The 10926-nt window shown below is 25.2% G+C and overlaps 1 pseudogene across 1 annotated transcript; it reads left to right on the plus strand.

Moving 5' to 3' along the window:
- The first annotated feature begins 7384 nt into the window (after nt 1–7384).
- On the plus strand, nt 7385–10926 carry LOC111307403 (low affinity inorganic phosphate transporter 1 pseudogene; annotated as a pseudogene). The gene is made up of 2 exons (XR_016331959.1): nt 7385–7607; nt 8624–10926. The product of XR_016331959.1 is annotated as a low affinity inorganic phosphate transporter 1 pseudogene (transcript).

The raw sequence follows: 10926 nt of genomic DNA on the forward strand, positions 1-10926 counted from the left end.
ATATTTGGATTATAAGTATATGATTTCAAAGATAATCTTAAATTTCTAATAATACTCAAAAGTTTTAAAATTAAAAATTCATATCTCTGTATGATTTTTTAAAATTTCAAGAAAAAAATTATTTTTATCTCACATTTCACTTGGATAAAAAAATATTTTTTTATTTTACTTTTTTCTATAATATTTTTTAATTGAATAGTAAATTTTTTTCACTTGAATACTGTATATATGCTTTAAAATGCAATCATTGTTATTATTTATAACGTTTATGTGAACAGAAATACAATATTTGACTTGAACTTAATTTTTTTTTTTTTTCTACTGCAATATTGCGTTTGCAGTGCTTGAAACATAGTATTTATTATTATTTATTGTATTTCTTTAAATAAAAACTTAATATTTGATAAAGTTTATAACTGAAATTTGTGTTGTGAATGTAGACTTGCTGTAATAGTGACGTCTGTAAAATCTTTTTTAACTTTTTACTTGATTTGTTTACTTTATTTTAATTATTGTGGTTTATACGTTTGTGTCTGAATATTTTTTAGAGTTTCATTTTTCAGAGTTTCATGCTTTTAGTGTTGATTATTGGCTTATGACATGGAGAATTTTTTGCTCTGTTCGCAAGCGTGACGCAAGAACCAGCACCGGTGATCCACCAGCATCCGAAGGTACACCATTGCTTCATCCCATCAATTACTATGTTTCTTTGTCAACGTTTTTTAGAGTTTCATTTTTCAGAGTTTCATGCTTTTTGTGTTGATTATTGGCTTATGACATGGAGAACTTTTTGTCCTGTTTGCAATCGTGACGCAAGAACCAGCACAGGTGATCCACCAGCATCAGAAGGTACACCATTGCTTCATCCCATTAATTACTGTGTTTCTTTAAATCAAAATGTGGTAATTATTCATTGTGATATTTTTATAATAATTAATTATTGTGTTTTAATAAAATTAAATGTAGTAATTGTTTATTATAATTTTTTTAAAAATTATAAGAAGCTTAATTATTGCATTTTATTGAAATTAAATGTAATAATTATTCATTATAATTTTTATAAAATAATTAATTATTATGTTTCTTTAATAATTGTTTATAATAATTTTTTTAAAATAATAAATTATTACATTACTTTAAAGATAAATGTAGTAATTATTTATTGTAATTTTTTTAAAACAATCAATTATTGCATTTTTAGACTTTGAAACTAATAATTGAGATTATATCTTACATTTTTTGGATGAACTAAATTAGGAATTGATTACTATTTTTTTTATAATTAGTTATTCAAATATTATATTTTTATGAATTGGAACGTATTTCTTATTGATTATATTTATTGATAAATTATTGTATTTATTATGTAATAAAAGACATTTTAATAAAATGCATGATTAAACCATATAACTTTCCTTCAACCAAACACAAAAATTTAATAATCGAATATAATGAATAATCACCCTTTACTAAGAATCTATACTTTCTCGAATATCATATTTTCTCTTAAAATTTAAGATTTTACAAAGCAAATGTTCTCTTAAAACTTGCTCCCGCAAAGCTTCCGGTGCCATGGCTTTCCCATTTGCTCCGCCCTAAAAGAACCACTAAGACAAGTATTTTCGCCCTAAACCCATTTGTTTCGCCCGGAAAGAACCACTTCAATCAAATGTTTGGTATTACTATAAAAAAATGTTGAGTAATTGAAATATTTAAAAATATATGTATAAAATAATAAAATATTTAAAATATAAAAAATAATAAAATGATCTTTTATCTATAAATACTTTTTAACTGCAAAAACATTGAGTTTTTTATTCGGGTTGGAAAACTAGTGTTTGGTTTAAAAAAACAGAGTTATTTTTTTTATTTTTTTAAAAAAATAAAAAATATGAATGAAAATGTATTTGGTAATTAAAAATAAAAATAATTTTTTTTTTTAAAATAAGAATGAGTTGAAATATGAAAAAAAAAAAAAAAGTGTTCAATTGTGAAAATGAGGGATGTACCTTACTTTTATCCTTACAATTTACAAGTTACTATATTTAAATGCTTTTTAATGTTATTAATTAATAAATATATATTTATAATTAAATGACTTTAATAGTAATATTATTGAATATTTTATTTATTTAATTATTTTTGTTTTTTAAAAAATAATTTTTTTTTTCGTTTACCAAATACTTTGTTTAGAAAACAAAAAATAGAAAATAAAAAATATTTTCTAAAAGATAAAAAAAAATATTTTTTCTCAAACCGAATGGAGTTTAAATTTTTGAACTAAAAAATTAAAACTTTTTAATTACTTAGCATTACATTTAAATCCAAAGTAATTTTTAAAATTACTTTCAGTAACAATACTAAACGAGACGTTAATCGCATCAAAACTCCAATGCGGGACAAATGGACTGATTAAGCTGATTTGGATACATTATTTGAGTTATCAAGTTATCGATATATTTGAATATATTGTTTGAGTTATTTAAATTGGAGGTAAGGATTTTATGTTTATCTTTTTATTATTTCATTTTACGATCACATTTTCAAATCATCAATAATCTTAAATTATTTAATTTAAAAAAATAAAAAAGACAAGATTATTGTTGTACCCTAGCAAACTTAATTTTACTTTATGTTCCCTTCCCATTTTAAATAGAATTAATTATATTTTTGGTACTTAAATTTTGAAAAAATATATAAATAGATATCTAAAAAAATAAAATGTATAATTTACATTATGAATTTTTAAATAATATATCATTTCAATCCAATTCTAATATTATTAATTTATCTTACCTATAAAATGTCTAACCGTTATAATTTTATTTTATACTTGTTTGTTGTTAAATAAAAATGTTAAATATTTTATAAAAATTTCATGTAAATGTCGTGTGGATACCACATGACAAATAATAATTAACTAATCATGGATAAATATTTTTATGGTTCAAGTAAAATATATATATATATATTAATTTATACAACAAAAGAATATTGATATTAAATGTGATGAATATAACATGATAATATTTATCAAACGTCATATATAAATATATATATATATATAACTTGATATGGCTAGCTGGATCAAAATTTAGGTTAATATAATACATAATTTAAAATTTTAAAATATAAATTATATATTTATTTCTTTAAATACCAAAAACAAAATGGACACTTTTAGATATAACAAATTAGTGAAAAACAAAATAAAATTAGTTGTTTTAGATTAAACCAAACTCAAACTTAAAGAGATTAATTCAAAATCTTATATAATAAATATATATAAAAGTCAAAGTTTTTGGTGAAAAAAGTAAATGTCCAATATAGATGGTTTATAATATAGGCATGCGGACAACCTTTATAATCGTCATGTGTCTTGTATTAATTATATAACAACATACACAAACAAGTTTGCCACATAGATGTTTTTGTAGGCAACTCTCTTAAATGACACATAGGATAAATTTTTAAAAGAATAAGATAAAATCTTTTAATTACAAATTAGACAATTTTAAATTTATTCAAATATCAAAATTATTCAAATTATAATTGAAAATCAAATCAATTTAGAGATATATATTCTAAAATAAAAAATATGAAATTTATTTTCTAATAAATAATTTTAGTTGTTTACCAAATAATCTTATTTAAAAAATTATTTAATTATCAAAATCTTTCCAACATGTTTAAAAATTACAAAGATTAAGTTTATCTAAATCTTTCAACAATATTTTTTTATCTTGATTTAAAATTTTATTTTTAAAAAAATTTACGTAAGATATTAAAAATTCAAGAATTTTATGTAAGATTTTAAAAATTTTAAAAATTTATCTTAAATCTTTAAATAATAAGATTATCAACATGATTATATTCATTTGAACTCTAATTATCAAATTTATATTTCAAATAACTACAAAAAATTTAATTTTATCTTTATCACTTATTATATCAATTTTAAATTTTAAAAAATTAATTCAAAAATTATCTATTTAATCTTAATTGTCACTAAAAAATTATTCTACAAATTTAAGATTACAAATGTAATGTAATGTGTTATATATCAAATTTTTTATTTTTTCAGTAACTTTTTTCTAAGGTATATTCTAATACTATTGCAATTTGTTTTCTTATAAATTTTTTTAAGATATATTTTATTGTTATTATAGTTTTATTCTTATGCAAAATAATATTTTTTAATTTATTTTTTCTTTTTCACATATTTTCTAACATTTTTCATATTTTGTATAATAATTTAGTCAAAATTACTAAAGTGAAAATGTGTTAATACTTCTTTTATTATTTAATTTATCACTCAATAATATTTATTTTTATTTTTTTTAAAATGCATAATTTATTTTAATTTGATATAATTTTATAAGTGTGTAAATATTATTGTAAACAAAAACATCAAAAGGAAAGACATAATTTTTTTTTTGTTGTTTGCATAAAGTTTATTTTTTAATAACAAGTTAATAAATATAAATTTTATATATGTTATGAATTTTAAATATTTGAATATAATTTTTAAAAAAATTAATTTGTATATATATTTATTTTAAATAAATAAAATTATTTCATGCATCGCACGGGTTATGATTTAGTTATATTTATTCATGTTTATTTCTATTTATATTACTATGAATTGATTTGATTTCATAAAAATTTTAAAATATTTCAATGTATTAATTATATTTATTTTCTTTTAAATTTTCAATTGACTTACCTTTTAGTTTCAATAAAATATCCTAAATTATTATCAAAACTAAATCAATGAAACTATAATTACCATTATTAAACATTTTTTTTAATGATTCAAAGAATTTCTATTGAAATCTAATCAAAAATATTGTAAAAAAAAATTTAATAATCATTATAATTGCAGTCAAGAGTTAACTTCTTAATCAATTATTTGATACATCATATTTGATTAAATATGATATCTAACTAAGTAGTTTATAAGTGTATATAAAAATAATATGATGATTTTATGTATTTATATAGGATTAATGATACATTATAATGTTAGATTTTTGTTTTTGTTATAAAATCAATTATACATTATAATGATAAATTTTATATATATGGTTGTGACACCATGCATCCCATATACATTAATTGCTCAAATTAATTTAATTAATAATATAGATCACAATTAAATCAATGATACAATATAATCAAATAAAAAATCAATAAATATATCTAATTAATTCTCCATTATTAATATTTAAATCTCAATCAATCTATCAAAATAAATATTTTCTTAATTTAACAAATTAAATCATTCAATATTTTTTACTTAATTTTACAAATGATTCAAAGAATTAATAAACACTATAATTATGGTCATAAAAGATTTTGTTTAATAATTTAAGAATTTCTAAATAATATAATTAATAAATTAATAAATACTATAATTACAATAATAAAAAGTTCATTCTCTAATAAATTATTTAATACATTTATATTTGATTAAATATGGTATCCATTTGAGTAATTCATGTATTTTATGTGTAAATATAGAAAGCAAATATATCAAATTAATTCTTCATAACTTGAGCTAATGAAATAAAATATTTCAATCTCAATCAACTGGTCATTATTTGACCATCATTCACTCACAATTTTTATTATTTCAATATTAATTTTTATAATTTAAATTTACCTTATTAATTAACTTACAACACAACTTTTGTATAAGTAGTTCTAGGTTTTTAATTTTGACAAGCAATGCATCTTTAACCAACTTTCGCTAATCTTTTGATCACCAATAAGCTTCACTTTAATTTTCACTTCAATTTTGACCGTTTATCATTTCTTGATTTGTGTTGCTCAAAGGTTATTATCTATTTATATTTATATTTTATATCTCTTTAACCATGATATTAACTTTATTTTTTTTAATATTTTTTTATCATTTCTTAATTATTATTTTGCCTTTATTGTTGTCATTGTTCTCATCTCTTTATACTTTTTAAATGTTAGCTACTTTTTGTTGTTTGTACTATTCAATAAAGAAGCTAAGGATTTAATTAATAAATATAATGACTATTTTTATGAAATATCTATTAAGGCATTGAATTAAAAATTATTTTAATATTATTCAAAATTCAATTTAATTGAATGATATATTTATAATTATGATTTAAGAAAATGAAAATTATAAAATCTGAGAGATATTTGAAGATCTAAAAAGGTAAATTTTGTGTGTTTGAGACGAGGCCAATCAAATATAATCTTAAGATAATTGCTACCACACTTACAATAAATAAAGTGCATGATTCTGATCTTAAGGTCGAATATAAAAAATTATTGAAACATGTATGTATAAACTTATTATAATGATTATGTTTTGATAAAGTTATATAATCTAGATTATAATTGAAACTTTAACCAAATTACATATTGTTGTTTTATCTATCTCTTTACTTTCATGAAATTTATTGGCTCATAAAATAAAATGATATTTTTTCAAAAATTTCAAAAAATACTTAAGAATCAATTATTGCATTTTCACTCTAATAAGAACTTATAAAAGAATCTCATATAAAAAAAAAATGTGCATATAAGATTGACTTTAAGATGCCAAAATTTTTAATTTCTTTGAATCGAATATATTATTATCTTTTGTTTGGAGATTACTTGAATTTAATAAATTACAATTTTAATTTTCTTTAAATTTGATGATAATTGTATAAGTATATTTAGTATGTAATTAACTTATTTTATTATATTAAAATATACAAAACTTAATTAAAAAAATTTTTTAAATAAATTTTGTGTTGTTCATAAATTTCAAAGTTTATATTATCATTTTAGAAAAGAACTTCTATTATATATAAACTTATTGATATCTAAATATATGTTCATGCATCGTTCAGATTTAAAACTATTTATATTAAAAAAACAAAGAAATATCTGTAATCATATCCTATAAGATAATTTTTTTTTTAAATTGTTACAATCATATAATTAAGTATTACATCTGTATAATGAATTGAACAGTTAATTATTGCATCATAATCAAACTATAATTACTAAATAATTAAATAACAAATTATAATATAACTAGGCAACCAAATTTATATACAGTGAAATTTGAATATAAAATCTCAAAATTCTATAATTTTTTCCTTACCACTAAACTAAAGTCTCATTACAACAAATCTAATTAAGCTATCTAAAACTCAAATCAAATTGGAAATTCAAATTAGGAAAAAATAGTTCGAACTTACTCAAATCAGTGCCCAAAAATTAACAAAATGTAGAAAAATATGGAGCAATTATAGAGAATATACCATACTGAAACAAAAAGATTCTCATAAAAATTCTTTAAAAACCCCCACGAGGCCAAATGGAGAAGGTAGAGAGAGCTTCCATTGCAGTTAAATACGGAACGAACTCTCCTTTCCCTCCATCCCAAGCCCATTTCTTCTTCATCTCTCTCTTTCTTTGTTTCTTCATCATTAGCTTATTAAAGCAATGAAAAAAGCTCTTTTTTTCTTTACCATACATTGGTTATTGTTTTTGGTGTAACCTCAGCTATTTCTCTCTCCTTTCTTTTATTGGGATTTGCATATTAAACATAAAGCTTCCTTCCTGTTAAGGTATGAATGAGTAGTAATGAGTTTGGATTGATTTTCTGATGATATTTGATCATGGAGTTTATGTTTGTTTCTTTATCTCCTTTGGGTCAAAATCTCTACTTCTTTGATAAAGGCTGGTGTTAGTTTACTTCCTTTGTTCTATGCTTTTTTCGAGTTGCATATATTTTTGAGATACTCAAACGAAATCCAGAGTCCTAAGATTTGAGACTTTCTGTTTTCTTTTTTCCCTTATTTATTGGTTTTAGTGTTTTATTTATTTTTGAACTATCCTTAGCAGTTGGGATAGGAGAGGAGTCGCAAGCATTGAGTCAAAACTTACGTTCCTGATAAGGGTGCGGAAGTTCAGGCTGGATTATCCTTTCTCACTACTAATATAATTACGTCTTTTCTTGGTAAATAAATTATAAATCTGAGCTAAATTGCCAGAGCTTTCGGGTGCAATCTTTTCATTTTTACTTACTATAGTTTTTCATGGTAGCTAGCTAGAAAGGAGAAGAAAGTGTGAAAAATTTTTTGTTTGTCGACCCAAAATTTTCAATTCATTTTTTCTTGTGGAATATCCTAATTTCTATCTACATCCTTTATGTTTTATTGAAATTTGTTTCTTGTAACTGTTTTGTAGTATTTTTTTTTTAATTTGAGAGTACTATATTTGAATTTTTATAGCTAAAATTAAAAGTTCAGAACTTTAATAACAGAGGCTGTTGTCATAGAATTTTAGTTTCTTTATTGATCTAGGGCTTCGTATCATAGTCTTTGGTCATTTTCTCACAACAGTAATCACGTTAAGGCCCCACAAGTTGAGTTGAAACTCAAAACATTCAATTCATACAACTTTGGAAAAGGACTGTCCTGTATTTCTATCTTTTTTTGTTTCGTCGAACCATCACAAGTCTGATAGTCCTAATCAGCTGACTTCACCTTTGGCACTATTGACTCATGATTTATTTTTAATGTTTGTCATTATATTAGCCCAAAAAAATTGATGTTTCCTGATCTATTGCAATATTTTCTAGGAAAACAAACAGATACAGCCATTTTAAAGACTTCTGAGGAGGGATATAGTCATGGCAAAGGATCAACTGCAAGTTCTTAATGCACTTGATGTAGCCAAAACACAATGGTATCACTTTACAGCAATTATCATTGCCGGCATGGGATTTTTCACTGATGCATATGACCTGTTTTGCATTTCCTTGGTCACCAAATTGCTTGGTCGCATATATTACCACAAGGAAGGTGCTGCTACCCCAGGAAATCTTCCTTCTAATGTTTCGGCTGCTGTCAATGGTGTAGCATTCTGCGGTACCCTTACAGGCCAGCTCTTTTTTGGTTGGCTCGGTGACAAGATGGGACGGAAACGTGTGTATGGCATGACGCTGTTAGTCATGGTCATCTGTTCGGTTGCCTCTGGCCTTTCCTTTGGCCGTGACCCTAAATCCGTTATGGCTACCCTTTGCTTCTTTCGCTTCTGGCTTGGTTTTGGTATTGGTGGTGACTATCCTCTTTCTGCTACCATCATGTCCGAATACGCTAACAAAAAAACTCGCGGTGCTTTCATTGCTGCTGTTTTTGCTATGCAAGGTTTTGGTATTTTGGCTGGAGGGATGGTTGCTATTATAGTTTCTGCAGGTTTTAAGGCCAAATACCCTGCCCCATCTTATGAGATGGATGCAAATGGGTCAACCGTGCCAGAAGCCGATTATGTTTGGAGGACAATTTTGATGTTTGGGGCACTCCCAGCTTTGCTTACTTATTACTGGCGCATGAAGATGCCTGAAACTGCTCGTTACACTGCCTTGGTAGCCAAGAATGCAAAACAGGCTGCAGCAGATATGTCAAAAGTTCTTCAGGTTGATTTGGAAGAGGAACAGCAGAAACTAGAACAGAACAAAGGGAGTGATTTTGGCTTGTTCACCACACAATTTCTTCGTAGACATGGACTTCACTTGCTTGGTACCACGAGTACTTGGTTCTTGTTGGACATTGCCTTCTATAGTCAGAATCTGTTTCAAAAGGACATCTTTAGTGCCATTGGTTGGATTCCAAAGGCAAAAACCATGAATGCTCTTGAAGAAGTTTACAGAATTGCAAGAGCCCAAACTCTGATTGCACTGTGCAGCACTGTTCCTGGATATTGGTTCACCGTTGCATTAATTGATAAGATGGGGAGATTCAAAATCCAATTGATGGGATTCTTCTTCATGACAGTGTTCATGTTTGCATTGGCAATTCCATACTATCATTGGACTCTACCGGACAACAGAATTGGGTTCGTTATTATGTACTCTTTAACTTTCTTCTTCGCGAATTTCGGACCAAATGCCACCACATTTGTAGTCCCTGCTGAAATTTTCCCAGCAAGGTTAAGATCAACATGCCATGGAATATCAGCTGCATCAGGTAAGGCAGGGGCAATTGTGGGTGCATTTGGCTTTTTGTATGCAGCAGATGGCATTGGAGTGAAGAAAACACTCATAATTTTGGGTGTCATCAACTTCTTGGGATTGTTGTTCACATTTTTGGTGCCGGAATCAAAAGGAAAATCACTGGAAGAAATATCTGGGGAAGCTGAGCAAGAAAATGGAACTGAAACACAATTTGGGCAGCAATCTAATAATGAAATTACAAGTGTACAAGTTTAATTAAGCCTTGTAATCTCTTAATAATTAGTATGACTTTTCAAAGTCACATTACGGAGTGTACTTAAGTAGTTGTGTCTTAAACATTGGATCCTCTAGATGTTGCTGGTACTTCTTACTAGTTTTCTGGTTTATATTTCTATTGAGATTGAGTTGATGTTATGTTCTCTTGAGTTTTTCGTATTAGAGATAGAACTAAAAAGGGAAGTTTTTGCTAATACATGCTCATCTTTGGTTTTTCTTTCATGTAATCTTCTTCACATAAGTAAGAATTTCAACTTTCAATTCAAGTTCTATTTTCCCATCTTTTTATTTCTTTATTATTATTATATCAGGACAAATCTGTCAAATATAGGTAATCTCATAGAAGAAGCACAGATGAGTATGGCAGGCTTTCAAGAGACTGGGATTGCACATGCCAGGAGGAACACTAATGAGGCAGCTCAAACTTTGGCTAAAGTAGCACATACATGAAGGAACAAATGGTTTGGATTGAAGATATTATCCAGCCGCTGCAGTCCCCGCTGCGGTTGCCACCAGCTGCCCGGCCTCCTTAACAAATGATACAACTGCAAATCGATGCATCCGATTTCATATGTAAGGCTAGGAAAGAAGCATGAAACCTAAATTCCTTGAGGAATTGCCTTTCGGTATTGATGTTTGCATTTAGTCCTACC

Source organism: Durio zibethinus, chromosome 22 (genome assembly GCF_047325235.1).
Source record: "Durio zibethinus cultivar Kanyao isolate XHJ-2024 chromosome 22, ASM4732523v1, whole genome shotgun sequence".
In the NCBI taxonomy this organism is placed as follows: domain Eukaryota; kingdom Viridiplantae; phylum Streptophyta; class Magnoliopsida; order Malvales; family Malvaceae; genus Durio; species Durio zibethinus.